We start from the raw sequence: 18518 nt of genomic DNA on the forward strand, positions 1-18518 counted from the left end.
TAAACAAAATGTGTTATTACATACAATGAAGTATTATTTGGCCATTAAAAGGAATGAAGTTCTGATACATGATACACCTTGGGTGAACCTTGAAAGTATTTATGTTAAATGAAAAAAAAAAACAGACACAAAAGGACAAATATTATTAAGATACCACATATATAAACTATTTAAATAAGTAAATTAAAGCAAATTAATAGAGTCAGAAAGTAGATTACAGGTTACCAGGGGCTAAGGAGGAACAGGGAATTACTGCTTAATAGGTACAGAGTTTCTGTTTCGGATAATGAAAAGGTATTGGTAATGGATGGTGGTGATGGCTGCACTGCATTGTAAATGCAATTAATATCACTGAAGTCTATACTTAAAAATGGTTACAAGGGAAACTTTGTGTTGTATATATGTCACCACAGCAAAAAAAAAAAATAATGCATGCTTTGGAGTCAGACTGCCTATGTCTAGGTTAAAACCTATGTTCCGTTCTTGAAGTGGTAAAATTATAGAAATGGAGAACAAATTCATGGCCACAGGGGGTTAAGAAAGGGGTGGGGTGGGAGCTAAATGAATGTGGCTGTAAAATAACAACATGATTCATTCCTGTGTTGATGGATATGTTCAGTATCTTGATTGCATCCATGTCATATCCTGGCTGTGATATTGTACTATAGTTTAACAAAGTGTCACCATTGGGGGAAACTGGCTAAGGGGTACACAGGATCTCCATACTTCTTACAATTGAATGTGAATCTATATCTCAGAGTAAAATGTTTAATTAAAAAATACTTATACACAAATATTTATAGAAGGATGAATTGTAATAACCCCAAGCTGGAAACAACCACTGTATTTATTATCAGTAGGCCGGATAACATATTGTGGTATGGAATACTATATATTAATGAAAAATAAATACTGCTATCACAACATGGCTGAATGGCAAAACATAATGTTGACTTACAGAGGCCAGACACAAAAGAGCACATGCAAATTGTTCCATTTATATGAAGTTCAAAAGGAGGCAAGAGAAGTCAGAATAATGTTGTCTTCAATGAAGGCTAATGACTGGGACAGGAATGTGGGATGTCTCTATGTACTGTACTATTCTACACCTTGATTTGAGTAATGGTTACATGAGTGTGTTTACCTTGTAAAACTTTATGAATTGTATACATAATATCTGCACCTTTTATTGTATGTATGTCACACTTCGATGAAACACTTTACAGAAAAAAAAGAAAAGAAATAGCCAACCATATGCTATTTATAAGTGACACCTAAAACAGATGGAAACAAAAATGTTGGGGGAAAAAAGATTGGAAAATACATTTCAGCCAGATACTTAGATCAGATAGAATAGACTTTTAGGCAAAAAGCAGTATGTGGGGTGGTAAGAAGACATTCATCATATAACTTTAACCTAGCATCCCATTTCCAAAATCTGCCTATAGTATACTATAAATTCTTATTTTGTATAAACCAGTAATTATTCTGAACAATTATATTGCAGTGTTAAAAATTAATTTACTAAATGTATACATTTAAAATATATCACAATTTTTTAAAAAAATCTATTTTCTCCCAATTTCTAGCTGTATGGTTTTGGGAAAGTCACAAAGGGCCTCAGAAAATAGAGCAGACATTGTAGGACTGTTGTAGAGAATTAGTGAGTCAAGGTGCCTAGAATAAAGCCTATAGAACATGTAAATATTCATTACATTTTTGCAACTATTAATTTTGTCTCTTTCTTTTGGAATGTATAGAAGGAAGAAATTAATTCTACCTTAGAGAAACCAAGGAAGGCTTTACAGAAGAGGTAACACCTGAGCTGTCCCTTAACTTTGCACTCGTAAGTCAAGTTAGTGGAAATGAAAAGCCAGCCATAGGGATGTCTTGAAAGGTCCAGCACCATTTACTGACTTTAATAGGTAAAGCCCCATTCACCCAAGCCATCTCTGAACTTTTCACATAACTTTTTTACAGCTACTTGGGCTAGCGTTGCTATTCTCTTTACATGTTGATTTATGCTCTTAGGAACACCATTATAAAGACATTTAAAGCACTATTTAAAGACACCACTATGTCTTTAAAAACACATAGTTGTCAGAAACAATCCAAGATTCCTTCCCTGGAAGACTGCATAAGCGAACCTCTTAGCAGAATAAAATTGCTCCTAATGTGCAGGCGTACACAGGAATCAATCAGCCCTTTGCTGCAGCTCGTGTCTGTTCATTTTATATAGTTGCCCAGTTTGACAAGGGATCCAGAGAAGGGCTGAGGAGTGTTGTCAGCATGAAGATGAGAGAGAGGTGATGTACTAGGCTAATAAAAGGACCCACGGAGGTCCCTGAAGTCATAAATCCTTCTCGTGGCTTTTAAATTCTGTTCCCATTGTGGGATTGCCATGATGGAGCTGTGACGGAGTGCCCTTTCTGTCCTCTCCCCTGCATGTCGGAAACCCCCAGCTAAGTGCACAGAGGGAAGACAAAATGTACTATAACTCCCGGCATTAGCTCTTCTCCCTTCCCTCCCCGCGGTAAGGTTACAGGCCTGCTGATGGAGCAGTGCTGTTGGACGTACAGGAGCTCTCCTGCCTGGGCTGCCCTGCCCTCCCTATAAATTCTTATGACTGCCTCCTTCCCACGCACACTTGGACAACTACCAGATTTTCTTAGGCATTATCCTAAATTCTGGCACTAATCAGAATTTTTATTAAATAGGTAGATTTTTTTTTCTTGTCCTAAGTATGATTCTTCAGGTGAATCTGGCATGGGGATTGCTGCAAATCATGCACTGAATTTTGATTTAACACAACATATGAACAGAATTCAAGGATTCCACAAATAAGTCACCTTTGAACATGAACAACAGCCATAGACACGGTTTCCACGTTTCTTGATTTGGGATAATGACTTCTCCCCACTTGAAAATACAAACTCATTTTTATATTAATTCAGGCATAATGCAACATCCAGCCTTGTTACTTTATAGCCACTCTTTCTTTATTTTCCATATTCATCTTGAGTCTACAATTCATTTCCAAGATTTGGTACCAAACGACTTTGGGCTGTTTAAACAAATTAATTTTGCTCCTAGAGGATGAAAATCACAATCCCTGAGTCCTTGGTGGCTCAGAGGGATAATGAACACAGTGTGGTGGGGGTTCTACAGGGTTGGATCAGTGTAACTGTTCCAGGTGTCAGGCTGGACCTGAAGGGTTGTCACCTCGAGTTGCCTGAAGTACCTTAGACAGAAGGAAAACCAGGATCGTGGCTAAAAAGCGAAGTGAAGATTATAGCTAAAATTGTGGAGCTAATTGTCACATGTGAATTACAAGGTATGATGCAAATAGGACACTGAGTAATGAGTTTAAAAACTGGGAAGATCAGAATCGGATGGGGATATGGAGTAAGAAGACACTAGAATAAGGAGTCTAAAACGTAAGGCAATAAAATGAGAGAATATTTGAAGTATACTTTTTTATGGAGCTACAGAATCCTGAAGATATTCAAAAATGCTTTTATCAGTGACAAAGTGATACTGAAGTAACGGTATAACATCCCAAGATGCCTACTTTGAGGAAAGAAGCACCTATTTGGGTGTGTGGATTCTGGCATGTGTGTTAAACATCAGATACGTTACTTCAGAATGATTCTAAATATGCAATATGTTCAAATACAGGAAGAAGCAACCTGGAACATTGGTGTGCTTTATTTCTTTATTGCTGGAGTTCCTATCTTTTTCTCTGTTGTTTTTCTAAAAACACAGAGACTTCTTAATTTGAAAATATTTATGTAGTGTGAGAGGATAAGAGATCTTTTGTGCATTGTTCTTTGAAACTTGTTTTCTACATTACTGCATTCTCACACATATTTTTCTTTGGAGCAGAATGACTGTTTTTCTTTATAACCATCAATTCATAAATCCATAGGGACTCCATATGGCACAGTTCATAATTTTCTGGTTCTGAAATTTGGGGGGGGGGGAAACTGTATTAATTTATAGCAGCAGATGAAGTGACTTCACTTTACGTGAAACCTTTATCAGTCTGACCTCATAAGGTGAGGTAACATGGTTTGCTGTGTTGCATTTGTTCCTAGTGACACATCCAATGACTGTGATTCGGGTTATGGTCTGAATTTCACCAGTTCGCTTTGAGATTTGGGCTAAGTTTTTTCATCTTCGGGAATTTCAATTTCCTCTCCCAGTACTTCCCTCCCACTTCACAAAGATGTTGTGAATATTAACATCAGAGGGCTTTGAGCACTCCTGAAGAAAGATATGCTCCAAATACAAGCCTTAAGTAACCTGAAAGGCTCTACTTCATGATTATCATATAAATTATCAGGAGGATTTTACCCAGAGAGCAGTTACTTTGTGCTAAATCCAGCTAAATAATGGGGAAAAAAACGCATGGAAGAGACAGAACTAGCATATGCCCTAAAGTTGTGTGTATAATAATACTTCAACTAGGTTGGAAATAAAGGTAAAATCAATAAGAAAACTGTTGGCAGCAATGTTCACATAGCTTTAGACTGTTTTATACCGTAAATGTGCTTGATTTTAAATTACTGGCATTTCCATTTGATTGAGGATATAGAGTTCAGTTCAGAGAAGAAAATTCTGCGGCAAAATGTTCCACATCACTAGTCACCAAGAAAATGCAAATTAAGCCACAAAGAGATAACTACGTACCCAGTTGAATGAATAGAATGTAAAAGACCGACAATACTAAAGATTGGTAAGGATGTGAGGCAAACAGAACACAAATAAATTGCTAGTAGAGTGGCAAGTGGTACAACTACTGATTCAGAAATCAGTCTGGAAGTTTCTTATACGTTAAACATACCCTATACAATGACCCAGCAATTCCATTTCAAGGATAAATGAAAGAAAATGAAAGAAAAATGAAAACATGTCTACAAAGACTTATATAAGAATGATCTTAGCAGATTTATTCATAAAAGCCCTAAATTGAAAAAAAAACACAAATATCCATTAGAGGAGAATAGATAAACAAATTGTGGTATAGTCACACAAGGGAATACTGCTCAGCAATAAAAAGGAAAAAACAATACACACAATACGGACACTTCTTACAGACATTGTCTTGAGCAAAAGACACCCAACAACAGAGTGTATCAGGTTGACACTAACTCTTCAGTGTCCACAAAGACTCTTTCCAATTTATAGTCACATAATATATCTATTGTCTCTCTCTCTCTCACACAGACACACACTCACACAATGTGTGGCATGTTTGAAAGTAAAATCCTTACATTAAGATTAAATCCATAACTTCAACTTGCATGTGGTACCAAAGGAAGAGAGATTTATTTAGTACAAAATTTATATTTTCTGTAGCACACTAGCTAATTAAGCCTGTCTGGTCAGTTTATTTAAACAACCTAATTACATGGAACCTAGAATAGTGAACAAGACCTGGTTATTCTGTACAGGCTAATATAATACCCCAATACATCCCAGAATATTTTGGGCATAAATTAAAAAAGTGTCTGCAAAGCTTTCTTAAGGGACTGGGGGAAAATGTGGAACTATTAAACTTCCCCAAATGGGGAATTCCTGCTATTCTCTTAAGCAATAGGGGCTCCCAATTTAATACGCCAAGCCCTTGATCTAGAGGCTTGCCATTACGGAACTTATCTCTCCAAAGGCAAAGCTAAGCCTATTATAACTATACCTAAGAGTCACCACTAGAAAATCTCTTTTGTTGCTCAGATGTGGCCTGGCCTGTATCTCTAAGCCAACTCTTCAAATTAACTCATTATCCTTCACCCTATATGACTCCCAGGGGTATAAATCTCCCTGACAAGGTGGGACATGACTCCTAGGGATGAGCCTGGCCCTGGCATCATGGAATTGAGAAAGCCTTCTTGACCAAAAGGGGGAAAAGAAATTAAACAAAATAAAGTTTCAGTGGCTAAGAGATTTCAAATAGAGTCGAGAGGTCATTCTGGAGGTTATTCTTATGCATTATATAGATATTCCTTTAAGTTTCTAGTGTATTAGAATAGCTAGAAGGAAATACCTAAACCTGTTGAACTAAAATCCAGTAGCCTTGATTCTTGATGATGATTGTATAACTAGATAGCTTTTATCATGGGACTGTGTGATAGTGAAAACCATGTGACAGACACTCCCTTTATCCAGATGAGTAATAAAATAAAGACAAAAATAAATAAATAATGGGGGGAGGATAAGAGATATGGGATGTTTTGGGTTTTATTTTTTAATTTATTTTTTTGGAGTAATGAAAATGTTCCAAATTGATTGTGGTGATGAATGCACAATATATGATGATACTGTGAGCCACTGATTGTATACTTTGGATGGATTTCATGGTGTATGAGTATATCTCAATAAAATTGCTTTTATTAAAAAAAAAAGATTAAATCCTTAAAAATAACTTTCAACCATTTAGTGCTTTCTATATGCCAGACACTATGGTAGGTGTTTTATATGCATGGTATCATTTAATGGGTAGGGACTATTATTATCTTCATTTTATAGACAAGGAAACTGAGGCTTAGAGATGGCTGAAGTTGTGTAGCTGTGGCCCATGGCATTCTTTGAAGTTTGTTCTCTGACTAGTTGTTGGATTGTACTTTGAAGGTTGTCACATTTTCTGTGTATATGCTGTATTTCACAACAAAAATTGTAAAAAAAAAAAAAAAAGAAAAAAAAAGAGGTTGTATCCCACTGATCTAGTCTCCAATCTGATCATGTCACTTGCCTACATAAAACTCTACAGGGGCATTCCACTTTTCCTGAGTCCAAACTTCAAAAGCCCAAAAGGCCCTACACCATCTTCTTGTTGCCCTTCTAGTTCCTTCCACTTTTCCCTTATTTGGTACCCTCTGGCCTTCATGAAATTCTTTCAATCCCTGGGACATACCAAGATTCTTCTCATCTGTCTCAGTTTGCAAGAATGCTAAGACAAATACCATAAAATGGGTTGCCTTAACAACAGGAATTCTTTGGCTCACAGTTTCAGAGGCTAGAAGGCTTGCTTTTTCCTGGGGGTGGTAGCATTCAGGTTGGCTGGCTATCTTTGTGTTCCTTGGCTTTTCTGTCACGTGGCAATATCCTCTCTTTTCTCTTCAGGTTCCTGCTGACTTCCTGCTTCCAGTTCCTCCCTATGGTTTTCTATCTCTGTCTGAATTTCTCCTACTTATAAAGGACTCCAGTAATTCAGATAAAGGCCCAACCTCATTCAGATGGGTCACACCTTAACTGAAATAATTTCTTCAAGAGGTCCTATTTTGCAATGAGTTCATACAGGAATGCAGCTCAAGACCAAGAACATGTCCAAATTAGAGTACATAATTCAAACCACCCTATCATCCCAGAGCCTTTTCCCCCAGATCCTCCCTCTGATTCCTTGAACCTTTATCTTGCTAAGTCTTCCCTTCTTTGCATTATAACTTAAGTGCTACTTCCCTCAGAGAGACCTCCCTGACCATCCTCCTTCAATTTTATCCTTTTATTCTACTTTCTCCTGGTCTGTGTATATTTCCTTCATAGCACATAAGATGACTTGAATTTATATTTCATTGCTGGAATTCTTTATTTAAACTTTTTCTTTCCCACTAAACTCTAAGCAATGTGAGTCAAGGACCTTATTTACTCTTTCCCAGATTCTTGTACAATGCTTAGCGTAGAGTACAAGTTAAATAACTCCTTGATGAGTGCCTGAATGAATCCAATGAGCCTAAAGAGGTGTGCTGTAAAGGTGGCATGGGCTATGAATGCCCAGGAGGGCCAACTCCAAAACCGCAGACTACTATTACCTATTGAGTGAAGAATGAACCTGTGCTCATCAGCATGCCTACATACCAGAAATCTGACACTTAACCTGTTCCCTAGTTTCTTTAAGCCTCAAATCTTCATCCTTAAAAGTAGGAAAAATAATAGCATGTACGTGCTAGGTTGTTGAAAATGAGAGCATATATGTAAAGTGTATTTTTTATACTTAGACAACATGACACCTTTTTGCAAGCTACCATCTATTAACACCCATACAAGGTCAAAGGATAGACCTAGTAACCTTGAAGACTACTGCAACTAATTACATTTCTGACATATGATTCATCTTTTGAAGACATCATAATTATAATAGGCATATACACATATTTATCCCTTATACCAGCCCCCTTTCAGCACCTCAATTGCCACCTATTATTAACAAGATCATCTGCCACAGTTTGCTAAACCACTTAATAACCACGTTAGGCTGCCAATTTTTTTTCTCATTTTGTAGAGTATTTGAAGGCCATCAGGTCCTATTCTTCCATCCACCTCTCACAGAATAATAACCAAATGGGCTCTCATGGGCTACTTCTAATTGATACCTCCTTCTGACAACTCACTCTATCATGACACCTTCCTTAACCCCCTATCCACTTTCCTTCCCAGTCCATTAAGAGCAGACACCGAGCCCTGACTGGGTGTGGTCTTCCAAAATTGAGGCAGGCTCTATGTGGGTTCAAGGAATTATTTCTGTGTTGGGAAAGGGGATTTCCTTTGAAGTTCAGGGACTTGTTTTAAGGGACATCCCCCAAAGTGAGGCAGGTGAGTCATACAGTCCATGAAACCTCAAGTAACATATTCAAATGTGGTTTAAGGGAGATAAACCTCCTGAATTCAGGAATTTCAGAAAATGTCCCTGTTTTCACATGCAATTGATAGTTTAGCAAGGTACAAAATTTCAGGTTTCAGATAATTTTCTTCAAAATTATTGCTGATGAGGCATGCCATGTCATGATGAAATTTTCCTCAAAATTATTGCTGGTGAGAAATGCCATGCCATGATGATACTTGTTTCTAGGTAAACTGTCTCTGGAGGTCTTTAAATTTTTCTTAATTTTTGGTTCTGAAGTTTCACAATGATATTTCTAGTTGTAACTGGGGTTTTTCCCATTCATTCTGCTCAGCACTTATTGGCCCTTTTAATATGAAAACTCGTATCTCCATAGTTCTGGAATTTTTCTTTTATTTCTCTGAAAATGTTTTTGCTTCCACTTTATTTTTTTCATTCTGGACCTCTAATTACTCCGATGTTGGTCTATGTTTCTTACCTTTTATTTAACTTTTTAATTTAAGTTTCTTTCTGAAGCTTTCCCTCTTCCAACTCTTCTATTGATTTCTACTTTTTTTTTTTCCAATTCAAATGTTTATTTACAGTACATTTTTTTCTTGATCTTTGATTCTGTTCTAAAATGTTATTTTCTGGTTTTATGAATGCAACATTTGCTTGCATCTCTCTTAAGGTATTAGAGTTTTAATTATTCCCAAATTATCTCAATTTCTTCCAGAATGGTTGTCATTTATTTATCTTGGATTTTCTCTTATGTAGCTGACTGTCTTCCTGAGTCTTAAAGACTTTGGTTGTCTTTTCATATTTAAGAACAGAAAACTTTTTGATATTCTAGTTAATGTGGCTGGGATATGTTACCCTTGAGTTTTGAGGGTATAATATCATATGATTTATTTAATTATGAGTGTATATAATTTAATGTTTAACAATGGCTTTGTAGAGAGGCTAGGCCTCTCTGTAATTATGCCTAAGAGCCTCCTCCCGAATGCCTCTTTGTTGCTCAGATGTGGCCCTCTCTCTCTAGCTAAGCCAACTTGGCAGGTGAAATCACTGTTCTCCCCACTACGTGGGATCTGACATCCAGGGGAGTGAATCTCCCTGACAATGTGGAATATGACTCCCAGGGAGGAATCTAGACCCGGCATCATGGGATGGAGAACATCTTCTTGACCAAAGGGGGATGTGAAAGGAAATGAAATAAGCTTCAGTGGCAGAGAGATTCCAAAAGGAGCCGAGAGGTCACTCTGGTGGGCACTCTTACATACAATATAGCAACCCTTTTTAGGTTCTAATGAATTGGAATAGCTAGCAGTAAATACCTGAAACTACCAAACTACAACCCAGAACCCATGAATCTTGAAGACGATTGTACAAAAATGTAGCTTATGAGGGGTGACAATGTGATTGGGAAAGCCATATGGACCACACTCCCCTTTGCCTAGTTTATGGATGGATGAGTAGAAAAATGGGAGGAAAAAAAAAAAAAAGGCACCCAGTGTTCTTTTTTACTTTAATTGCTCTTTTTCACTTTAATTTTTATTCTTACTATTTTTGTGTGTGTGGTAATGAAAATGTCAAAAATTAATTTTGTTGATGAATGCACAACTATATAATGGTACTGTAAATAATTGAATGTATGCTTTGTTTTGTATGACTGCATGGCATATGACTATATCTCAATAAAAATGAATTAAAAAAAGAAGAAGAAATAGAAGATCTCAATGAACCAATACAAAAAAAACAAAACAAAACACAAAAACCAATGGCTTTGTTTATCAACTAATTTTCAAAATTCCTGAAAACTTAGTTAGCTCTTACTAGCCAGTGCAAGCAAGCTCCAGCACACTAATGCTTGAGGACATGAGTCTCCTTGTTATTCTTGACAGTAAGCCCTACTCCAGGGCCTGTATAGGCACTCAGTAAATCTATCCGTCAATGAATGAACAAATGAATGAGTGACTCAATAAGAAATCACTTCTGACTGGGACAATAAAAGGAGGCTTCTATTTGGCATGCTATTCAGGATTGAATTAATTCACATTCCAAATGAATAAATATTACAATTGTAACATTTATTCATTCCATAAATATTCAGTGAACATGACAGATCACGTACCTGCCTTCTAGAAGCTTAAATCCAGTGAAATAGTAATAAGTATTTCAGCAAGCTTCCCATTTCCTTCTCTATTATAATTCATTCCTCCCTTCTAATCAGAATAACTTGGCTCTACTTCCCCCATACATGCTCTCTTCCATTTCAGAATCTTTGTTAGTACTTGTGATGGTTTGGAGCTATATGCATCCCAGAAAAACATGTTCTTAAACTTAATCCATTCCTGTGGGTGTGAACCCATTGTAAGTAGGATGGGTTATGATAAGGTTACTTCACTTAAGTTGTGGCCCATCTCAATCAGGATGGGTCTTAATCCTATTTCTGGAGCCCTTTACAGAGTGAAATTCAGACGCAGAGAGAGAAAGCCATGGGAAGCAAGAAGCTGAAACTCAACGGAACCCAGAAGAGAATGGAGAGGCCAGGAATGGCCACCATGTGCATTGCCATGTGACAGAGAAACCCAGGACCAAAGATCACCAGCCAACAGCCCCAAAAAAGCGTCTTCAGGAAGAAATCATTGCTTTGATGATGATTCGATTTGGACTTTATCCCAGCCTCAAACCATGAGCTAATAAATTCCCATTGTTTATGGCAACCCATTGTACGGTATTTGCTTGAGCAGCCAAGAAAACTAAAACAGTACCCCCCCCCACACACACACTACCACCACCCTGTCCCTATCTGACTCCACTCCAGTCCAGAATGATCTATGATTCCTACCTTTTCATTCTGTTTTTGTTTTTCTCCCTCCAAATCTTTTGAGACATTCTCCTTTTACTACCACAACTCTTTTGGAAAGGAAACTAACAAGTATTGAACATATTCTGTATTCTAGGCATTGATGTACCTTATTTTATTTAAATAGCATTATAGCTTACAGAAACAAGGTGTTATTATCCTTATACTTAAATAAGAGCACTGAACTTTTCTTTTTTTAATCAAAAAGGCAGGATTTGAGGACAGATGTTTCTGACTGCCAAGTCCATGTTCTTTCCTTTACACAGACTTCCTCTTGGCTTTTATATAGAGTTTTACTTGATTATATGCATATTTAGGTATTCCTACCATCTTATTTTTGCTTATCCTTTAGATTATAAGCTTTACAAGAATAAGAGTTTGTATTTCTGTGCCACCTAGAATAATGGGAGTTTAATAAGTTTAGTTTACAGATTAAAATCTGTTTCATTTATTGCTTTATTTATAAAAGTAACACATGATCAACATAAAAAATGAGAAACAGACAATCAAATCAAGATTGTCATGATCCTACTACTTAGGGATACCCATTATTACTATTTTCTTATCTCAGTGATTTCCCTTCTATCTATAAACTTTGAAAATGTAATTGGTATAATACTGTACATATTGTTTTCATACTGCTTAACACTGTTTTATTCTTGACATATCATTTTCATAGTTTCATACTTTTTTTTTTTATTGTGGTAACATATATGCAACATAAAATTCCCCATTATAACCATTTTCATGTGTACAATTCAGAGATATTAATTACATTGTCAGTATTGTGCTACCATCACCACATTCCATTACTAAATTATTTCCATCACCTCAAAGTACATCACTCTGTACCCATTAAGCAATAATTCCCCCCCTCTCCCTCTCTCCCAGCCCCTGGTATCATATAAACAACTTTCTGTCTCTAGGTCATACTGTTTTTTAATTGACTTTTTATACATAACAATTTCCTATCATCATTCTTATGATTTCTTATTATAAATAATACTTCATGAATACTCTTATAGATATATATGCATACATATTTCCTATAATAAATTCTTCTATATGAAATTGCACCTTTTTGTGACTTTATCCATGTGTTATCAAATTGGTTTCCTGAAAAATTGTGCCAACTTACCCTTCGACTAGCAGTAGATGGAGTGCACAATTGCCCACACAATTGGCAACATTTGGTATTATATCCATTGTTAATCTTCACCAGTCTGATAAACAGAGAGTGGTGTGTCTTCTATTTTTCATAATTATAGCTAACTATGTTTTGCAAAATACCTTTTTTATGTCCTTTACTCATTTTTTCAACTGGGATGTTATTTTTTATTGCATGATAAGTTTTTTATGTGTCAAAGCTATGATTTTTCTCTCTTCCTGTGTTGCAAATGTTTTTTCTAGCTTCAATTACTTTAAAAAAACACATCATTTTGAAACAATTATAGACTTAGAAGACACTGCGAAATATAGTATTAAGCCCTGTGTGCCCTTCATTGAGGTTCCCCCATTGATAACATTTTCCGTATCTGTAGTACATTAACAAAACCAAGAAATTGACATTGGTACAAAATTATTAGACTATAGACCTTGTTTGGATTTCTTCATTTATTTTAAAACTTATTAGAGGATATTTTAACATAAATTGTAATGCATTCAATTCTATTAAAAATATTTAGGGTTTTCTATCTTGTTTTGCTTAGACTATTCAATTTCCAAAATTATATAAATAATTTACCTGTACTTTCTTCTAAATTCTTTACAATTTTATATTGCACATTCAACTTCTGGAATTTATTCTGATTTATGTATGTTAAGATGAAGGCACATATGATAATATGTATGTATTTTGATGTACATATGGTGAGAATGAGAGTCATTTTTTCCAAAATAATTAGATGTTTAATGATCCTTTCTTATATTTGACACTCAGGTGGTATTTACTAAATACTAGTCACTGTTTTAAGCACAATAAAAAATTCCCATTTTACCTCATCACAACCCTATGAGGAAGTTCCTATTGGTATCCACATTTTACAGATGAGGAAGCTGAGGCACAGAGAAGTTAAGCAACTTGCCCAAGGTCACAGAGCTGGTAAGTGGCAGAGTTGAGACTTAAACTCGGCCAGTTTAGTTCCAGAATTCATACTCTTAAACAGTTACCCTATGTTGACTTACTTGCTGACTTGAAACAGCATATTTGTTTGAGTTTTAAACATTATACTTTTCTTTAAATTTAGCTCCCTAAAGCACATTAGATTAGTTCAGTTCCAGGGCACTTTTCTCATATACCCTGATACATTTTAACCTGAGCTCCTGCTGTTTTCCAGACCCTGTGTTAGGTACTAAGGTTAGTAAGATGAAAAAGACACAGCATCCTTGAGAAGCTTCCTGACCAGTAGGGATGAGTTAGACTAGAAGCAACCATCCCTGAACCCAAAAGGGACCACTGAGCAAACATCTTTGAATCCCAAACCAGAAGGTTGTCCCAGGTCCAGAGCTTAGAATGAACAACAGTACGGGCATTTATATTTACCCAAGTTTTTACCCTTGCCGAGATCCTTTCTTTATGGAGCTTCAAACTATTGTCTAGAATCAATCCTTTCCTTTCAACCTGGAGACCTCTCTGTAAGAGAACTGGTATGATGGGTTAGTCTTGTGGTGGTCAGTGTTGTGGTGATGAACCCCCTTAGCTTTCATTTATCTGGGAACGTCTCAACCTCTCTCCCATTTTTGAAAGATAGTATTGCCAGATTTAAAATTCTTGGGAGGTAATTTATTGCTTTAAGTACTTTAAATTGTCATCCCACTGCCATCTTGCCTCCATGGCTTCCAATGAGAAGTTGGTACTTAATCTTGTTGAGGATCCCTTGTATGTGACACGCTGCTTCTCTCCTGCGGGTTTTAGAATTCTCTATCTTTGGCATTTGATGGTTTGATTATAATTTGTTGAGATGTGGGTCTATTTGGGTTTATCCTGTTTGGTGTTTGTTGGGAATCTTGGATGTGTATATTTACATCTTTCATTAAGTTTTCAGCCATTATTTCTTTGAATATCATCTCTGCTCCTTTCTCCTTTCTCTTTCTGGGTTTCCTGCAAGCATATATTGGTACACTTGATGGTGTCCCACAGGTTCCTCAGGCTCTGTCCACTTTTCTTCATTCTTTCTTCTTTCTGCTCCTAAGACTAGATGATTTCAATTATCTTACCTTCAAGTTTACTGATTCTTCTGCCAGCTCCAATCTGCTCCTGAATCCCTCTAGGGAATGTTTAATTTCTGTAACTGTGGTCTTCAGCTCTGTTTGATTCCTTTTCATGATTTCCTTGTCTATACTGATATTCTCTTTGTGTTCCTATATCATTTTCCTGATTTCCTTCAGTACCTTTTTTTTTTTTAACTTTTTTTTTTTTTAAACCAGTCCAGCCATATGAGCTTGTGCTTTTCTTTATGGGTAAATATTGAATTAGAGTTCAATTTCACTTGTTATAGGTCTACCCATTTTTTTTTTTTTTTCTAGTTCTTCTTAGGCTTTGATAATTTGTGTCTAAGAAATTTTTTACATTCCCTGTAGGGTGTCTAGTTTGTTGGCATAAAGTTAGTCATAATACTACCTTATAATCTTTTTAAATTGCTTATTACTGTAGTGAGGTCCGTTCTCTCATTCCTGTTTTTGATAATGTATATCTTCTCCTAAAATTTTTTTTCTCTATTAGAGAAGTTGAGCGTTTACAGATCAATCATGCACAAAATACAGGATTCCCATATACCACCTCACCACCGAGACCTTGCATTGCTGTGGAACATTTGTTACAATTGATGATAGCACAGTTTTATATTTTCCTTTCACCTTTTGAGCATATTCAGGGTTTTTTTTTTTTTTTTTCTTTGTTTGTTTGTTTTAAATCTTTGTCTGGTATGTCCCATTTTTGTTCCTTCTCATTGATGGTTTCTGATGCTTTAATTTTCTCCTTTGCCTGGGCCATCACTTCTTGTTTCTTTGTATGTTTTGTAATCTTTTGCTGAATACTGGATATTTTGATATTTTAATGTTATTGCTGGAATTTAGACTCTGAAGCAGAGTCTGTCCCTTAAGCTTGTGTGATGATGGAACTTTCCTTGAATGTGAGGAGTAAACAAAAAAGCAAAAAAGAAGGGAAAAAAAGAAAACACCTCTCCCTGGCTTTGCAGATTGACCGGTGGGTATGAATAAGCTCTGAGGAGAGCATCCAAAGAGTTTAGAGAATAGCTCAAGGCCAAAGCACAGGGGGATCCTTGGTCCTTTCTGCACATGCATCTTGTCTTGGGCATGTGTGTGCATGTTTGACCCTAGGAATTTCCCCATTTTCACAGACAGGAATGTCTCATCTTCTCTAGGATACAGGAAACATGGCCCTGGGCTATGTAGCGTATGTCCTATAGCCAGCATACATTTCCCCAGGCAGCCAACCTGACTGCTCTCCCACTGCATTCTGTAGGAGAGTTTTCTGAGCTGCCTTCTACACACAGGGCAAGTTCTGGGAGAATGAGTCCCTCAGGCCACGACCAGACAGATTGGACATAAATGCTCTGAGTATGTGCACAAGGGTTAGTCTGCTCCCTACCCTGGGAGCACTAGGCAACTCCACAGTGAGGGGCGGGGGGTGACATCGTGGGATCCTACGACTTCTAAGTCACCTTTATCTTGATTTGGTGCTTGCCTGCTACTGCAGTTCTTTAACTGTTTTCCAGAGCTATGAAAAAGATGTTTTTTCCAGTTCTTGCTGGTTGCTCAAAGCGTCTGTGGAGGTACAGAACCCTGAACTGTCTCACTCTGCCAATCTTGATCTGGGCCTGGGACCTAGAGGTAGGCAGGTTTTTTCTTTTTCTTTTTCTTCTTTTTTTTACATAATTTTACTGAGGTATATTCACACATCATATAATCCATCCAAAGAACACAATCAGTGGCTCACAGTATCATCATATAGTTGTGTATTCAGTGCTACAATCAATTTTAGAACATTTTCATTACTACAAAATAAAGAAAAAATAAAAATAAAAAAGAACACCCAAAACATCCCATACCCCTTATCCCTCCCCTCCCTATTATTTATATATTTTTTGTCCTTATTACTCATCTGCCTATACACTGGATAAAGGGAGTGTGTCTGTCACAAGATTTTCACAATCACATGGTCACCATGAGAAAAGCTATCTAGTCATACAATCATCATTAATAATCAAGGCTACTGGATTACAGTGCAACAGATTCAGGTATTACCTTATAGCTATTCTAGTACACTAGAAACTAAAAAGGAATATCTATATAGTGCATAAGAATAACCTCAGGATGACCTCTCAACTCTACTTGAAATCTCTTAGCCATTGAAAGCTTCCCCCTTTTCAAGAAGGCATTCTCAATCCCACGATGCCAGGGCCAGGCTCATCCCCGGGAGTCATGTCCCACGGTGCCAGGGGAGTCATGTGGGAGGGAGGAAGGGTAGTGAATTTATTTGCAGAATTGGCTGAGAGAGAGAGAAGCCACATCTGGTATGCAGTTTTAAAGTCTCCTGATACATATTCATATTGCCAAAAAAAAAAAAAAAAAAAAAAAAACCTTCCTTAAAAGGTGTATCAATTTGTATTCCTACCAGTGGATTATAAAAATGCATATTTTCCCACATCTTTACCAACACTGGGCCTTGTCATTCTTTGTAATTTTTGAAGAATGAGGAATCTAATATGTAAACCTCCAAAGGCTCTCCAGCAGCCATTCTTAAATCATTTTAGTGTCAGAATCTCTTTATGATCTTAAAAATTACTGAGGGCCCCAAAGAGCTTTCATTTATGTTTTTTATACTTATTGGTATTTACCATATGTGCCAGCTTGCATATATTATGTCCCCCCAAAAGCCATATTCTTTAATGCAATCTTGTAGGGGCAGATGTATTAGTGTTGGTTAGGTTGGAATCTTTTGATTGAGTGTTTCCATGGAGATGTGACTCAATCAACTGTGGGCAAAACATTTGATTAAATTATTTTCATGGAGAAATGGACCCTGCCCATTCAGTGTGGTCTTCATTTAATCACTGGAGTCCTATAAAAGAGCTCACAAAGAGAAGGAGCTCAGAGCAGCTGAGAGGACACTGTGGAGACAGCTGTTGAAAGCTGATGCTTGAAGATGCGGACAGAAGGACGTTTGGAGATGCTAAGCTAAGAGACGCTGGCCCAGAGTTTGCCCCTGAGAAACTAAGACAGGATCCCCACCCCCCCCCCCACCCCCCCCCAGTTAGATTCACAGAACTGAAGAAGCTAAGAGAGACAAGCCCAGAAACATTTTGGAGAATGCCATTTTGACACCAGAACCTTGGGGCAAAGAATCAGCAGATGTCCGGCACGTGCATTCCCAGCTGACAGAGGTTTTCCAGAAGCTAGCGGCCATTCTTCAGCGAAGGTATACTCTTTCTATGCCTTAATCTGGACATTTTCATGGCCTTCAGACTGTAACTTTGCAACCAAATAAACCCCCTTTATAAAAGCCAATCTATTTCTGGTATTTTGCATAATGGCTGCATTAGCAAACCAGAACACCATATGTTATTAAATTTAAAAATTTAATTCATTAAAAAATAAACTCATTTCATGTTAACATAAATAACATTTTTATGAAAGATAACTATTTTTAAAAGTTAGTCAGACATATGGCACTGCTTTACATTTTTGAAAATCTTTTTAAAGTCTAGCTTAACAGAAGATATTCTACTATAGCGGAAGCTGAAACTCACATCTGCTTCTTCATTCAATGTGTTGTGATAGCACACATTATGTAGCCTCTGGAAAACTCCTCTGTAGACTCAAGAGAATGACAGTTTAAAAAGTGTATAATGTCTTACTATTATTGGATATCGTGTTGGTCTCTTGGACTCCCTGAAAGTTTCTTGAGGACCATTAGGAGTTTCCGGACCATATTTGAGAATCATAAAGTCTAAAAGATAAAGTCTAACTCTTCAGCATTTCATATAAATTCTTTCTTGATTCAACCCTAAGTTTTCCTGTATTATTCTCCCT

The sequence above is a fragment of the Choloepus didactylus genome, chromosome 8 (genome assembly GCF_015220235.1).
Source record: "Choloepus didactylus isolate mChoDid1 chromosome 8, mChoDid1.pri, whole genome shotgun sequence".
NCBI lineage: Eukaryota > Metazoa > Chordata > Mammalia > Pilosa > Megalonychidae > Choloepus > Choloepus didactylus.